Source organism: Apium graveolens, chromosome 9 (assembly GCF_009905375.1).
Source record: "Apium graveolens cultivar Ventura chromosome 9, ASM990537v1, whole genome shotgun sequence".
NCBI classification, from domain to species: Eukaryota; Viridiplantae; Streptophyta; class Magnoliopsida; order Apiales; family Apiaceae; genus Apium; species Apium graveolens.
The window spans coordinates 230,253,615-230,271,520 of NC_133655.1; the positions used below are offsets into that span (position 1 = coordinate 230,253,615).

The 17,906-nt window shown below is 33.6% G+C and overlaps 1 long non-coding RNA gene across 2 annotated transcripts; it reads right to left on the reverse strand.

Moving 5' to 3' along the window:
* Nucleotides 1-15,914: 15,914 nt before the first annotated feature.
* On the reverse strand, nt 15,915-17,103 carry LOC141686981 (uncharacterized). Of its 2 annotated transcripts, none has more exons than XR_012560880.1 (4): nt 16,866-17,103; nt 16,602-16,737; nt 16,320-16,352; nt 15,915-16,222 (listed from the first exon to the last, which is right to left on the reverse strand). It is a non-coding gene; the product is annotated as an uncharacterized LOC141686981 (long non-coding RNA). The 2 variants fall into 2 exon arrangements; XR_012560881.1 differs by having other exon boundaries at nt 16,315-16,352.
* Nucleotides 17,104-17,906: the final 803 nt, after the last annotated feature.

Genomic DNA, 17,906 nt, shown 5'->3' on the forward strand with positions numbered 1-17,906 from the left:
TTTTATTCGAAAATAGTTTTCATTGGTGATACACACCTTCTTATGAAAACAATCCTTTAGGGGATTTTATTATCCTGCGAATACCTTAACAGTAAACCCAGCACCTAGGCTTGGGTTACGGTATTGCATTACAATTCCAATTGGAAGAATAGGACATTCGTTGGAGTCACCGCATACGATGATCAGTCATACTACGTTAAAAGTAACCTTTTCTACATGTAGAAGGACGACACCTTCGTATCCCGGTTATCACCCTTGCCGCATACGGGCTATGTGTCCTCATTTCGGGTATACACACACTTCGCAGGTCCTTAGGTACATATTGTACCGTCTCCTACGGTACCAGTAGTCTATCCAATATAAGAAGTACTTGGATCCTACCCCTCCCTTGTCCTTTAGGAAACCCTATCATATCTCGATAACTCGAACCACATCGAGGTTCCCCCAAGCATTTTGCTTGTTGATAGGCATAGCTTTACTTCATATATATATATCTACTTCCGAAAGTTTTCGGAGGAAGTACTAAGGATGTGAGTTGACTGTTGTCAACAGATAATTAAATAAAGGGGGAGTTTCTCTTTGAAACTATATTCAAAATATTAAAATAAGTCGAGATGACCTTTTTCGACGATTTGAAATTATTCGGATGATTTTCCGAAAATCAGAAAGTATTTTACATCAGGTTTTATGATTTTTAAATCATAAATGAATCCTTTAATAAATAATAAATAATTAAATATTAATCGGTAAATAATTAAACCTCGAATGAGTTTACTTGAAATGAATATTTGAAATAATATTCCTCAACTAATTTATATTTAAGTAATATAATAATCTTTAATATTTAATCGAGTCTGAAATAAATATTCACTGGAGAATACTTCTCCCATAATAAATGAATAGTAAATAGATATTTATTATTCGAACGATAAAGTATAGTTGAGGGAATGCGATATTTGGAAATCGTTCTAATAAAAGTTCGAGGTGTTTAGTATTTCGTAAATGGACGTTGAGTCCCTTAAAACGTAACTACTGTGGACTTTAATCATCCTATAAATATCACCGGAATGATTCCCGGGTTTTTATTTTATAAAAACAAAACTGACCGACTCTCGGTCTTACAACTTATACATCACGCTCTACTATAGCGCTAATATTCTTAAATAAAGCACCTTCGGAATACTTCCGGGTTTTCATAATTTTTTACCGACCGATCCTTGGTCTAAATCATATACGTACCACGCTACTCGCTAGCATTAATGTTTTCAAATATAAACTCCTCCGAGATACCTCCGGGTTTTTATAAGCTTACACCGACCGACTCTCAGTCTAAATATAACATTTCGAACTCGGTATGAACATATACTAGAATTATCAACAATTGAGTAATGTAAAACATCTCAAACTTTGTAAAACAGTTTAAAGCAATCTCATGCATATATCACAGTTTTGTAAAATATCCACAACACAACAGTTCTTAAAAGGTAGGGTTTGAAAACTTGCCTGGAGTCCAAGACACGTTTCCCCGACTTACTCTCGTTCTGGGTGTTCTAATAAACATCATAATCTTAATCAGTATTCCTAATCTCATAATCAAGGGTTATTTTTTATAACATTGTCTATCATAATCAAGGGTTATTTTTTAAGAAACTACAGTCTACATCCTCGGGACTTTCTGCAGAAACTTAAAGTTACATTTTGTTCGTTTTAACGAGATTACGTTTACGATCGGGGTTTCGTTTACGCCCTAAATCTTTATACTACCACCAACAATCATCATATCATCATCAACACACTAACTCCTCTCAGAAACATCATGTTCTTGAGGCAACAACAATCAACCTTAAATCTACTTAGCTAAACATCAAGATCTCAACAACATCACCTTCAAAACTAGGTTTATAACTACATACTAAAAGGATCTTGAAATTGAATCTTAAATAAAGTTGGGTCAAGGATTTTTACCTTTCTTGAAGATGGTGGACTCTTGGAAGTGCTTGGTATGATTTTTGGAACCTAAAACCACCATTGAAATCAAGAAACCAAAGAAGGGTTACTATTCATACTATTCACTAGTAACTTTCTTGATTTTATTTCACACATCAAACCTTGATAAAAAGAGATTAAAGAATTATCTTACCTTAGTTTGGTTGTTAGGAAGCTTGAGAATTAATGGGAGGATTTAACCATGGCTAGAACTTTAGATTTTGATTTTGAATTCCTCCCTTGATGAAGAAGGCCGAATGGAAGAAGTGAAGAAGGGGGTTTATGCTTGCTTCCTTGGTTGCTTCTTGGTTGTTTCTTGGTTGTTTCTTGGAAATCAGGTTGTGATAGCTTGTAGTTGATTTTTATTCCTTAGTATATATCCTAGGATTTGATCTTGGTTGTCAATCTTGGAGACAAAACTAGCTAGCCTTTGTAGTTTACAAGTTAAGCTACTTAACTTAGCTCTTTAGCTTACTATTTGCTAGCCCTTGGTTGATCATCCTATACCTTAGCTCACTATTTGATAAAATAACCATGGTTACTTTCTTACCATGGTTAGTTAGTGCGTTACATTTATTTAATCATCTACGTGTTCGCTCGGTCGCTTAAACGTTTTTGAAATATTTTCTCGTAAATGGTTCGCGACGTAATTCCTTTCATATTTATTCCTTTTGTTTTGAATTATCATTCTTGGATATAAATCCGTAGGGTTTTAAATTCGTAGTTATATTGTGATTCCCGTAATCCTCGATGATTCGTAAATATGGTCATTTTCCAAAGTTCGTTTTCTTCGAAAACTAATAGCGTTTACATACACCCATTTGGTATGTATAATCAAAGTATCAACTCCGAAACTTATTTTCTCATGCACTACATAGTGTGGGCTAAAAAGTTTTCCCCGTCCGTCAGGGTTACTATTCATTAAACGTTTTTACAAGGTCTCAAAAATTTAAGTTATTATATTACTATTCATAAAGGTCTTTTACTGATGTCAAAAATTTGGGTTCTTACACAACTAGCTCAACCATTAGCTCAACCTACAAAATTAACTATCTCAAACATTATACCATCTCAAAACCCAAATTTCTATACAAACAAACAGCCAACTCTTTCCTAAAAATTCCAATCACCACAAGCCAAACAAGTCTCAAGAAAATCACAACCTTACCTTTAGCCAAGCCTTCACTAAAAGTCAATCTTAAATCTATTGGGAGAAAGCCTAAGAATGCCAAGCCTAGAGATAAAGGAGAAGTCACTGTAAGGGCCATCTGGAACTGTTTCAAGCAATCTGACTTCCTACCTTTGAATTGGTGCATCTCATATGAAGATTATTTTTAACAACTTGCTGAGGAAATAGTCAGAGTCTGGGTTGTATCTCTAAGGCAAGTTAGAATATTTTATGAAGATGGGTCATTCATCTTCCTTGGCTGCACTTTAATGGATTCACTCTCTCCCACAGAAATCAAGAGAGTGATAAGCCTGCTAAAGGATAAGGACTCTGCTACTAGAGCATGGAGATCAATTCTGGCTGAATGGTTGATTGAGAGAGAAGAAAGAAGAAAAAGGAATGAAGCTGAATATGAGGAAAGAAAGAGAAGGTATGATGAAGAACTTGGAATGTTCATAAAAAGGTCAGAAGAACTAAAAGCAAAAGGAAGGAGCAGAATAACTAAAGATGGGAAGTTTCTTAACAGCAAAGCTGGCCAATTCTCAAGGTTTAGAATTGATTTACTAAACAGTGGTTATCCAAGGGAATCCATGTTCAAACTAGTCGAAGCTCTAAGTGGAACCCCTATTGTAGAAGAACTTGAAATTCTTGTTCAATTAAGGGATATACTTAGAGAAGAAACAGAAGCAAAAACAGTCTTTACCTGACTCTTGTAACTACTTAAATCTTGTAAATCTTCTATTGTATAGAAGTTGTAATTGTGTCAATTTTCATGTAATTACTCTACTTTCCATTTTAGCTTGGGGTTAGTCTTGTTAACAGGCATGAATTTGTGTTAAGCAATCTTCTCACAAATTGGGGGAGATTGTTGTGCAAGACATTCCTGTACCTTAACAAGACTAAGTCAAATTGACAACCCTAAGTAAGTTGTATTGTTATCTTAGTTTGCATTTAAACTTGTATCATTTAAAGTCTGTAAAAATGTCAAAGAGCAGACTGGAGACTTTTTGTTTAAACAGTATCAAGCCTAAGGATTCCATCTGGAAGAAGATCAAGAAGATCATGCCTCAGAAGAATTTTGAAGAAGCTTGGAGTTGAATAAATCTGTTTGGATAAAAATACTCTAAGTCAAGATCTCTACAAGTCACAGATTTAGTGTTATAAAGAAGTCACTCGAGAACTCCAAATGACTTATCGAGAAGTCAGGAAAGCTACTAGAGAACTCAGAAAGATATCAACAAGCCAATTGAAGACATGAAGATTGGAGATATCGACAAGTCATTTCTTCACTAGAGAACTCAGAGTTATCGATAAGTCAACATTCATTAGAGAACTCTGAGTTATCGATAAGTCAAGTTCCACTAGAGAACTCAGAGATATCGATAAGTCAAATTCCACTAGAGAACTTAGAGATATCGATAAGTCAACATTCATTAGAGAACTCTGAGTTATCGGTAAGTCAAATTCCACTAGAGAACTCAGAGATATCGATAAGTCAAAATTCACTAGAGAACTTTAAGTTATCGACAAGTCAAAGTGAAGACATGAAGCTGAGAGATCTCGACAAGCCAAATTCTCTTATAGAGAACTCAGAGACCTCTACTAGTCAAATTCACTATGGAGTATTAGAGATCTCGATAAGTCAATATACTTATCGAGATGTCAAGATCTCTATATGCCTAACTAGAGATCTCGAGGTAAATTCTCATAGTACAAATTGTAGACCAGTTCAATATCCAAGATCTACAATCAAGAAACAATCCAACCAGCTGGATTGACAAGTCTACAAAAAGTAGCTTGAATTATGTGCAAGATCAATGGTGAAGATTAACTGACAGGAAGATCAAAGTAATCACAGGGTGCTAAGATATGTTAAGCCAGAAATAGAAGATTCACTTTTCCTAAAATGGAAATGACAAGTGACAGTTTACTAAAGGTTAATAGCATGTCTTATTGTACACTGTGTAAACCAGCAGTTACTGAATTATAAAGTTAACATTGGTCCTCTGTTAGTTGTAACAATTTAGATAGAAAATCTTATAATTCTCTCTAGAAGAAGCTAAGCTCTTAATCAACAAAGAGCCTAGAAATTTTATAGCAAAACATTCTTAATTTTAATATAAAATTAAGTGGGTTTTGAAAGATCTGTGTTCTTTATTATTGCATGTTTAATTTCTGCATTAACACGTTTCACTACAAGATTTGATTTATTTTGTTCAACCATAAAGAATTCAAGAAAAGCACAAAAATGCCTAAAACACATTCACCCCCCCTTCTGTGTGTTATTCATTTCCTAACAGTGTCTAAGTCGTAATGAGGATGCAACCCATGTGCTATTTGATTGTCCATTTGCAAGGACTGTATGGGAGAAAGTTGGTATTCAGGAAGTAAGTTATGAAGGATACGAAAGTAATGCAGTAGATATATTGCAACACTTATTTTGCTCGTGTAGTACAGAGAAAATAGTATGTATTAGTATGATGTGTTGGAGTTTATGGCAGTGAAGAAATAGATGGGTATGGGATAAAGTAAGTGTGTCGGAGTTTGGGGTTCAAGCCACAGCAGCAAATCTGCTACATGATTGGAGGTTGTGCCAGTAGGATCAACAAAGGTTCAGGCCTGTCATGAATTCAAGCCCCAGATCATGGAGTCCTCCACCACAGGGTTGCTTCAAAATTAATAATGATGATGCTATTTTGGAAGAGTTAGGCTGTGTTGGTATAGGTAGTGTGATAAGAGATGCTTCAGGGACCTTTATTCGATCCAGAAGTCTGAAAATTGCAGTGCAACTCCAGCCCAGGGAAGTAGAAGCAATTGCGCTAAAAGAAGCCTTGTCATGGGTGAAGGATTTGGGGTTAGACGATGTATATTTGAGACAGATTCGAAGATGCTTGCAGATGTGTGTAAAGGAGTACAAGGGTGTGCTTATTTTCATACCACTATGGGAGTGTTAGTGTATACTGAAAATATTTATTTGAAGTATGTACATTTATTTCTGGCCAGTTTATTTGAGAATCATTTGAATGTTTACATGTTGTCTAATATTATATATTGTGAACAATCTAGTATCAAATGGGATACAGAATATTAGATTATTAAATACGGTTATATAATATAATAAGGTTCACAGCACAGGTGGTGTTGGACAATCCACTGGTATGGCTGTAGTATTATTTAGATTAGTTTATATTGACTAATAAATAATACTAGTATACTTTGTGTATATTGAACAGGATCAAATTTAGAATTGTTCCCTTAATACTGATTGAGAAGGAGAACTAAGATTCTATGTTATTATTAATGCTTAGGTTCTTAATCCGGAAATAGTAATTGACACGTGTATATTATTTACATGCTTTGATTTATATATGAAATAATTCTTTTGAATTATATTATTATATTTTGGGTGATGGAATTATATACATGGTGGATATTATTTATTGAAGGAATCCATGTCCTGATAATATTCAGGTTAATGATGTCCCCTTGAAAGCTCAAAAAGATTTAATTATGTGAAACCCTGCAGGTGGAATTTATTCTGGCATAATTAAATAAAGGTTGAGTGGATGATCAAGGATAAAAGATATTAATTAAATAAATTATCAGTAATTTATTTAATTAATGGACATATGATATTTTAAACATGGGGAATTTAATAAGCAAATAATATTGGAACCGAATTAATTAAATTACGGTATTAGGAAAGGTAGTGCAAATATTAATTCTTTAGTGGATTGAATTAATATTTAATTATATTGGGCTAGGCTCAAGATGTAATTAGAAGGCCCAACCTAATTATCCATGGTCCTTATTGTAGCCTATATATATTCTTATTCTCTTCTTACTTGGCAAGTGTGTGAAAACATATTGTAGCCACCAAGGAGCAAGAAGAGAGGATAACTTGAGAAGACGGAGGACACACTTCGCTCAAGGGAATTTGGGAATACAATAGAAGAGCATGGAATCAACCATTAACAAGGTAATCCTCTTTTCGTAATCTTTATCGTAAAACGTAGTAACACCCCAAGTCCGTGGTTCCCAACAGGGAGAATGTATCGAGTTGTTTAAACACTTTGACGAGGTGTTAGTTGAGTTCGTTCATAGGTCTGCGAATGAGGTAGCTCATGTGTTAGCCAGGGCCACCCATTCTATGTCAGGCGTGCAGGAGTTGGTTAATACTGCTCCGAATTTTATTTGTGATGTCTTGAGGATTGATTTAATTTAATGAAAGCAAGTCCGCTTATTTCAAAAAAAAATCACTAAGTATTAACAAAACTGATCCAATTTGGTACTGGTTTTAGGATAATTATCAAAACCAAGATTTTTGTAAATACGGTCTTAGTCACGGCGCTTTGGTTATACGAATTATGAGAAGATAATATAATAGTTTAATCAAAATATCGTGTTTCTCGAACGTACAGGTTTTATCGATTTACCGAAATGAATATTGCATCAAAAAATTTGCGTCGGGACCCGCACGGGTAAAACCGTACTCCGGATCGAAAAAGTCAAAACATGGAAAATGCTCAGAATGTTCAAATTAGCTTAAAAAGGAGTTTTCCCGGGACTTACGGGTTGTAAAAATGTACAAACGATTAAAGTTGGTTGGTTCCCGATTATACAAAATAGTTTATAATTACTCGAAAAAATTAATTTATTAAATCCATAAATCCTATATAAAATCATATAACAACATAAAAATTAACACAAAAATATCACAATTATCTATACTTTATTTTGGACATATAAAAATTAAAATACTCAAATTTATCACATTTAAACATTCAAACACGGATACCAATTAATAGATAATTCATCAAAAAATCATATTATAAACACAAAATATTTATTTATTGATAAAAATAACTACATGATATATCCCGGATATTAATTCCTTCCCCCTTTAAAAGGATTCTGTCCCCAGAATCACTTAAGCAGTGACTAAGGGTATTATTTCCAGCAGATCACTTTCTAACTCCCAGGTTGACTTTTCAACCCTTGGGTTTCTCCACAATACTCTTACCAACTTTACAATTTTATTCCTCAACACTTTCTCTCTCTTTTCTATGCTCTTTATTGGATTCTCAACATAGGACAACTCTGCTTGACGTCCTAATGGTTCATATTCTATCGCATGCCTAGAATCTTGGATTATACTTTTTTAAACATTGCCACATGAAAACATTATGAATATATTCCATTGCGGGGGTAACGATAATTCGTATGCTACCTTACCGACACGTTTCAAAATTTCAAAAGGTCCAACGTATCTAGGACTCAGCTTTCCTTTCTTTCCGATCCTGGATAATCCCTTACACGGTGACACTTTTAACAATACTAAATATCCTTCTTCAAACTCCATATTCTTTCTATCCTGATATGCATATTTCCTTTGATGATCATGTGATGCACTTAACCTTTTCTAAATAATCTCGACAACTTCCTTCATCTGTTGTACTAACTCTAGTCCAAGTATCTCACGTTTCCCAACTTCATCTCAATTTCTTCTTAAACCAATGGCACAAACACATAATATATCTTCATTTGTCTGGATCGTTCTTTCGCTTTGGCCATCAATCTGTTGATGATAATTTGTACTAATATTCAACTTAGCTCCTCAAACATTCTTGAAAACTTTCTAGAACCTTGAAATAAATCTTGAATCCTGGTCAAACATAATAGACAGAGGGACTCCATGATGAACTACTATCTCCTTCAATTATATGTGAACCAACTTGTCCAATGAAAATATTTCATTAATAGGTAGAAAATGAGCTGACTTAATTAGTCTGTCCACTTTAACCCAAATGGCATCATGGTTCGCTTTCGTTCTTGGTAATCCGACTATATAATCCAGAGTAATATGCTCCCATTTTCATTCTGCATCTCCAACGGTTGCAATAATCCACTAGTCTTTGACATATATTTAACGCCTTCTAACCCATTCTGAAATCTCCTTTTCATATCTGGCCACCAATATTCTTCTTTAAATTTCTGTATATCTTGACACTTTCCTGGATAGATTAAATACTTAAAATTGTGAGTTTCCTGTAGTATCTCATTCTTTAGTCCAGTCACTTGTGGCATCCAAGTTTTGGAAGAAAATCTGAGAATCCCGTGATCATTCTTCTGAGTGCAAAACTTTCCTCCTACTAAATTGTTAACATCTTGATCTATTATCTCCTCTTGACATCTCTTTATCTTCTCTAACACTCTGGCTGAAAGGTCATACTATATATCCTTCCTTCTTTTGGATTATAAATTTTGACTTCCAATTCAAATTTCTGAAATTTCATAGATAACTCTTCTGGTGCAGTCAACACATTCACTTTCTCCTTCTTTCTTATCGCGTTGCCACTACATTTGTAACGTTTGGGAAATTTACGTCTGTATTATATTATATTTATAGTAAATTATATGTGTTAATGTGTCATTTATGTGGAATTAATTGTCAAACCCTAATTATTATGTGTTACGTGCATTCTGTGTCGTCCCGGTATTTTTAAGATATTTTTCAGATATTTTATTTTTCATTTATAGCTTGCATTTCCAAAAGTTTTACGATCCGAATCATGATTTCAAAACATGTATTTCAAATAAAACAATGGGCCTTATTTTTCATCAAACGACTTTTACCATCGCATTATTCTGAACATCTAGGTATTTTATAAATTTTCTCTTTTTGTGAAAAATGACTTTTCTGGGGCCCATTGGGTGTTAAAAACCCCACAAAAATCACATTTTTATTTTTATAAAATTATAGGACTTTTATTTATACCATTTCTTTGTATTTTTGTATTATTCACAATTTTTGGGAAATTTTGGCATATATATTGTATATATAAAATATTTATAAATTAAATTTTAATACTCAAAAAATTATAAAATTAGGGGCCTATTAATTTTAAAAAGTGTAGAATTAGGGCCTTAATTTTAATTATGAGTATTAATTGTTCTACTATAAATAGCCTAATTTTTATTTAATTAATTATAATTAATCATTAAAAATCAGAAAAATTCACAAAATTCTCTGAAATCGGGTCGGGAAGAACAGGGTCGGGTCAGGAATTCAAGCTGTGATTTCTCACTGATTACAGCATCAAATCGTGTGATTCAAGTACCCAAATCGAAGGTTTTGATCTGTTCTTTCTGTTTCTAGCATCAATTTCATGTTTTAATCTGTAGTTTTTGATTTTTTGATTTCTAGGGTTTATGTTCGAATTAGGGCTTTTTTATTCTAGGGTTATCATGATGTTTTGATGATTGATATAGCTTTGTTAGATGATTTACAGTCGATTCATGGTGTTTAATTGCATAAACGATTCCTGGATAGTGATTCACGATTACTAGGGTTTATGACCAATTTTCAAATCACAACTCCGTAATTTCTATGAATATTTAGTTCCTGATATGTTAGGGGTTTGATTGTACAGTTCTTTAGCTTTGATTTGCACTATAGAAGTTAAGTTTCATGTACATAATCAAAAGTTGGTATTTTGACCCGTTTGTAAGTCGGGTTGAATAATTTTGTGAACTATATGATGATTTTTGGTTCTGTTTGATGTTGTGAATAAATTCTTCATGTTCTAAACTTCATTTTTGTTATTTATAAAGAACTAACAATGAGATTTACAGAAGGGGGGTTGAATGTAAATCTCAAAACTTTTTCAAGTTTTGAGCAGTTTTAAGACTAAGTGAATACAATACAGGTGTGTGTGAATTGCTTTAAGCTAATGCAGACATATGTATATTCAAGAACACAAATGTAAATAACACAAAGACCTAAAAAACTTTTCTGGTGGATTTGTTGTTCCACCAGAGATGGTATTTCGAAAAATCTGTGATTCAAAGAATTGATCACAGCTGCGTCCTAGTACAAACTAGATGATTTTCTCTCAAGGTTTTTCTAAACAGCTCTGGAAAATACACCTCTAATTACTAGCTGCAACTTGGTTTATATACCACCAAGTTTTACAAGTGAAGACAAAGATAAAGTACAATAATAAAATAAGTTCTCCACTTGTTTCTACTCCATTTCTATCCAGTACAATATTGGAATATCCGTTGACTATTTCCCTTTTATACCAAAGTAAAACGACTGCTTTTTCTTCTGTCCCTTAAAGGGGCTACCGCATCCCAGTTGTCTCTGTCAACCCATGTGCCTCTGTCAGCTTTAGAAACTGTTACTATCAACTGCTATGCAACTGAGTATCCGTTGAAGCTTTCATCCGTTGATGGCTTTATTGACACTCTTATCCGTTGATGTTTTATCCGTTGAAGCTTTAGCAGTTGAAGCTTTATCCGTTGATGAACGTTATCCGTTGAAGATTTAGAGACATCCGTTGAAGCTTTGTTTCTCATCCGTTGAAGGCCTTTAAATTATCAGTTGATACCACTTCACTTATACAAAACTACAAGGCATGAAATATTTACAATTGGCCCTCCTATTTGCATATCCTCTAGTAGTCAACATGACTTATAATTTCCCACAACTTCTAAGAATTATATCTCAAATACAGAGACTGAGATATGCTACAAAACTAGACTTATTTCTAAGTAAAGCTACACCATCAACGGATAGCCAAAATGGTCTTATCCGTTGAGGCTACAAACACTAGATTTCTACTTAAGTATTTTGTTTAAACATATCATCAAACTAATGTACATATATTCCTAACATTTTTGATGTATAGAACATAGGGTTTTAAGTTCAGGTTAGTAAAAACGTACTTTGTCCGGAGTTGTGGGTTGCAGATCACTGGAGATGAAGTTCCGGTGATGATATGGTCATGTTTTGATCAGAATCGAACTTAGAAGGATACAGGGAAATATTTGGGAACAAAAACGAAATGGAATGATGTATTTTTGGCCATGAACGGACGTTGCCGGAGTCCGGCCAAAGGCTGCCGGATTCTGGAAAATTTCCAGAAACCGGTGGACCTTCAAGGTCGACCCGGTTGTGTTCTTCATGACCCGTTTGACCCGATTGGATTACCCGGTTTTGATCCAACTTTGTCAGAGTTTGATTTCTGACAAATGTTTCTGCAATTTAATTTTTATTTTATTAATTATAAAAAAAAATCAGTTTTATTTATTTTATAAATTGATTAATTAATTATTTAATTAATTGATTTATATTATAAATAATTCAGAAATATTTTCAAAAATCAGATTTAATTATTTTCTTAATTATTTATTATTTATTTATTAATTATTAATTATTTAAAAATGATTAATTATTTTGATAATTAATCAAATAATTTTCAATAAATCATAATAAATTCATTTTAATTCCAAAAATTATAGAAAAATCATTTTTAGTTCTGATTATTCTTAAATAATTATTTAAAAATTATTTTAGGATTTAAAAATTAGTAATAATTATTTATATTGAATATTAAATTGAATTATCCGTGTTTAATTGATATTAATCAAACTGTTAGTCCGATTCGAGCGAAACGAAAGCCCTTTTGACTCAGAAAAATGAATTCTTTTCATTAAAAATAATATTAAAACCTAATTTCTTCTAAAAATTAGTTGACTTTTCTATTTGTTTGATTATAAGCCGAATCGTGTGCCGAGACGAGTCCGAAAAATTCCGAAAAATAGGGAACGAGTCAGATAATGATCAGTTGAGCGATCAGCGAGTCAATTTTGATTTTAAAAATTATTTTAACTATAAAAATGATTATGTGCTTATGTGCTTATGTGTATTATGTGGTTAATCGAGTCTTACTTGTTAATATATAATATACGAGTCAGTCATAAGCGCATGGGTAGACATTATGAACGATGTGAAGTCGGTTCAAGACGCAATTGAAGTACGAAATGACTAAACCAGTCTATTTCTCTAACAGAAGCTAAGCCAGCAAGGCAGGTTAAGTCGGTGATAGACGAAGGTGACATATTTGCAGTGAGTCGTGCAGAAGGCAAGTTTTTCCCCTATTCTAATTTTAGAATAGTGATATTTCTTCAGATTCTTGTCACGCTTGCACTTTTTTTTATTCTTGTTCATAAACATTAAAACACACTTGTTATTCTCTTGTTCATATTTCATTTCGATTCTTGATTTCTCCTTTTTCCTTGAATTCCTTATTCATATTCCATCTGTTACTCACTTATATTGATATATTCTGGTGATTAGAATATATCAAAGCATACCGATTGTTCCGGTTGCTATGTTATGGACTGGATAGTGAAATTTTGGGGATTAAGTTTTACTTGATCCTAAGGACCGGAACATGACCGGTGCCTTGAGATGGGTCGTAGAGTCTGGGTACCCGACTGGATCTATATAGAGAGATATAGATCTGCATTGTATCCTGGCTGATCAGAAGGATATAGATGCGAACTTGTGTCCAGTTTAGTTCGTTTGTACTCGCCAGCAATGGCCTTCTTTCTTTTCTCGCGGGGTTATATCTTTGCAGATATACCCAGGTTACCGATTCATTTAAACTACTTAAACATTGTTTATATTTTGCGGACTTGTTGAGCAATTTTTGGCTCACCCCTTTCTGTTATTATTCACCTTATTGTTTTCAATTAAGAAGGAATATGAAACCCATCAGGTCTCGAGTGGTAAAGAAGCGGGTCAAGCCTCGGGATCCTCTCATACCCAAGGTGTTGATCCCAATCCAGGAAGAAAGCTTTGAGCTGCCCGAATAGGTGGAGTGTAGATAGTTAGCGAGTGTGTTTGAATAAAAGATGAAATTAGTTTAAAACTGGTTAGACAATGGTTTGTAATAAAGAGAGTTTGTAAGATTTTGAATTTGGTTTGTAATAAATTAGTTGTGGTTCTTATTTTCATACTTCAACCTAAAAAGATCCTGGTTAGTGTTAAAGGAGTTTAGATTCATTTTTTTATTATTATTAATCAGATTGTACAGGTTTGGTGATTAGCTAGTAACCCCCAGACTTATACCCCGGGTCTGGAGGGCGTTACAGGTTTGACATCAGAGCTGTAGGTTTGGTCCCTGAAAATAAGAACATTAGGGTTAAGATAAGATAGGGAGATCACATAGGATATGAATAGTCAACTAGGAAGAGTAGTGTTAGGATTTAGATAAGATTAGGGTAGGAAAGTATTAGTGTTAGGAATGATTTAGTGACCTTTCTTCTTTCTTTGGTATATTATCAGATAGCGTCGTCAGGTTATTCGGCTTCTTCTGAGAGAACAGTTACCGGGCCAGTCGCACCAGTTGTGCCACCAGTATCTGAGTTCATGTTTCCTCCTCTTCCACCTCCACCACCATTGCCACAGGAGCCAGCACCCCCGGTGCAGGTGATAGTTCATGACCCTATATAGATGTTTGATCCATTGGAGTTCTTTGAGCCGATGATCCCACTTCCACTTCCGGTAGAGCATCAGTTTATACCGGGGATTGAGCCAGAGCTTCCACCACCACCAGTGTTACCTCCTATACCAGTACATGCCCTGAGCCAGACATATTTCAGATGATCCCAGTTGAGGGAATGGGTGAGCATGATGTGGATTTACAGTTGGGGTTACCACAGCAGGGTGCAGGTATGCCGAGGGTTCCGTCGCAGGAGTCAGTGGGACAGGTTGCACAGCCACATATGGTACCGTACCATGAGTACAGGGTTATGAGAGAGGATGTTGAGTACTGGAGAGCTCAGTGTAGAGAGATTATGCATTTATTTGATCAGAGAGACCGAGGACCGTTAGCCGCCTTACAACCAGATTATATGATGAGGCAGAGGTTACAGTCTGCTTTGATGAGTGCTACCTCGGAGTTGGATGATTTGACAAATGAGGGGCCGCCTTCTTTTGCGGAATTTTATAGGATTTTCCGTTTAGCACATACATTGGTCCAGATACTTCGAGATGAGCTGCGGCATATTCCGCCAGGGTTTTGAGATGATTGACTTTAGAGGAAAGATGTATATAGATGAAGCCTAGTATGACATAGTGAGTAGTGTGTATGTGTGTAGCAGTAGTTTGACTTGTAATAGTTAGTTTGACTTGTAGCCGTAGCTATGACCAGCAGAGCGAGACTTTTTGTACCAAGCACTTACACCTGAGGCTGGTGTCATATATAAAATGAACTTTTCAAATTTCTTTATTTAAATTTAAGTCTTTACAGTTTTACAGCATTTACCTTTACTTTATTATTTTACAGCTTTTCGTATTATAAGTTCTGTCGAAAAAAAAGAGAAGGAAAGAAAAGAACAAACATTTCATTTAACTGTTTATACTTCCTGTTTTTATATTACGTAAACTATTTTCTTCCTTCGAACTATTATCTAAATTTTGTTAATAGAGGATAAATGGTTTTCTTACCTACTGTCAATTGTTTAATAAACTATTAAAAAGACATCACTTGTTTTATTATCAGCAAATGGCACCCAAGAGAGTTTTTACCTACATATATCTATATTGGTAGGTAAATTATTATGTGGGCCCCATTTTATAGAACAATCATAAATAAGTCAGCAATTGACATGTCATTCTCTTACGTGGCTATATTGATCCATGTGCCCATCTAATATCGATCCACATGGCACCTCACAATTTTGTCCCTGTGGAACTAGGCGGTCCATATGTCACCTTAAGAGGGGTCCATGTGGCACGTTGAGGATAATTCACGTGGAACTAGGCAGTCCACGTGTCAGCCTAAGAGTGGTCCGTGTGACATATTGAGAATAATCAACGTGGCATTTGTGAAAAGTAACATTTAACGAATGAAGTAAACTTTATTAATTTTGTCATCAATAAAAGGAATAAACAAAAAAGTTAAAGAAATCCTTTTTATTATATTATTATAAAAGTTGTCATACAAAAGAGTGGTTACTGTATACAAAAGAACCGTAACATTACAATACAAGCTACTTATCAATGGTTCAATAAATATTAGAAAAAAATCATCAATTTTCTCATGCACAGTCAGGAAAATAATTCTGAGCTACATGAAATATAATTTTCAATCTTCTCTGTCTTTGAAGACTTGAATCTGTCAAAGCATTGCAAACCGCTGAGCTTCATATATCATATACTTGACTAATGCTCGACATCCACGAAGAAAGCTAACAAGCAGTACACAAATGTTCCTGGAAAAGAGGAAGAAAAATCATTATAACATAACTTTAAAAGTAATTAATCATAGAACTCAATTTGTTTTAATCCCTAACTACAATAATACCTTACCATGTAGGTGTTGAAGTTCCTCCAGAAATGCTTCTTAAGATATCACAAAAAAAAAATTATCATCATCAAATTCAAGAACAGAGTTTTTAATTTTCAGAGAGAAATCACTACAGTCAAATTAATCCAGGATGCTTTATGAGATTGCGTCTACTACTCTTGCTATGTAATATCAACTTAAAGTGCACAGAAAAATAGTATATGACATTGCATCAATTTTAGTAAACATCAATAAGATTTTAGTTTCACTTGGATAAACTAGTATCAAAAAGGGTGTTTATTTACCTGACCAGCATCAAGCACAAGAATTTTATCAATATGATAAAAGTATTCAGTGGCTGGGTATTAATGACTATACAGCAGGTAGCCTTTGATTCAGTAAAATCATCACACACTTTGTAGGTGTATGTACTCCATAGCCCTGAACAAAACAAAGTACTACATATCAAGCTATGCATCTAATATAAACAAAGACCATTGGTCATTCCAACATATTATTTATATATATTGTGACCTAAATACACATATATACAGAGGGGAAGAAGATACCATAAGAAAGATGAGACCAAAGTGGAGAAATTTTATTTAGGGATTCAAAGGTTGTATTTGCTGAAATAAATCAAAATAATATGATTGGAGTCGGTGAATCGTGATTAATTAGGATATCGTTTAGAAAGTTATTAATGCCGAAATGAGAATTAAAAGGCAAGGATTTAGATGTTAGGGGTTCATTAGCACAACTGTCAAAACTAGATTTAAGGGACAAACCTCCCATTACCTTTATCTAATTATCTCACTTAGCGGCAATCTAAAAAAATCAAGATATTTGGCCGGGAAGTTGAAAAATGTAAAGCGGCAAACAGGTACGGTACGTGTTTAGTTTCAGATTTATTATTCACTCTTTTTTTTACATGTTTAATTTTTTTGCACAAATTTAAGTACATTTGACCATATAGTTAAAATAATAACTTTTAAAATTTTCTTTTTGTAAATTAAAGTTTTAGTTATATATTTTTATTCATAAAAAAATATATAAAAAATATTATTTTAATTGTGTGGTCAAATTTAGAACCGTGTGCACAAAAGTCAAACGTCATATAAAAAACAGATAAAAAAAACAGAGGGAGTAGTTCACTTTTTTTGATATAGTGCTTCAACAAATCAGGACTAGAAAAATTAGTTAAAGATAGAGAAATAATAAAAAATACTAACCTTTTTAAGGTTTTTGCTGTTCTACTATCTTTTGATTTTTTTTTGTAAAAATACGGAATTCAATAAAATTAAACAGATATGCAACTAGTTGAATCGAGTTTTTTTGGCTGTATTCGAGTCTGTACGAGATTGCATGAATTTGAAGACACTCCTTGAATATTGCATCTAGTTGAATAGATTTGCAGAATACCGTATTTTTACAAAGAAAATTAAAAATACTAGTATTTTAGCAAATAAAAATGTTTTTTTACAAAAATATTTTTTGCCTTGGGTATTTTTCAAAAAATCTCTAAAATATATTACTCAAATTTTTTAGCAAAAAAATAATCATTTGAAATTTTATTAATACTCATTTTATTAATGCATATGATTTAAAAT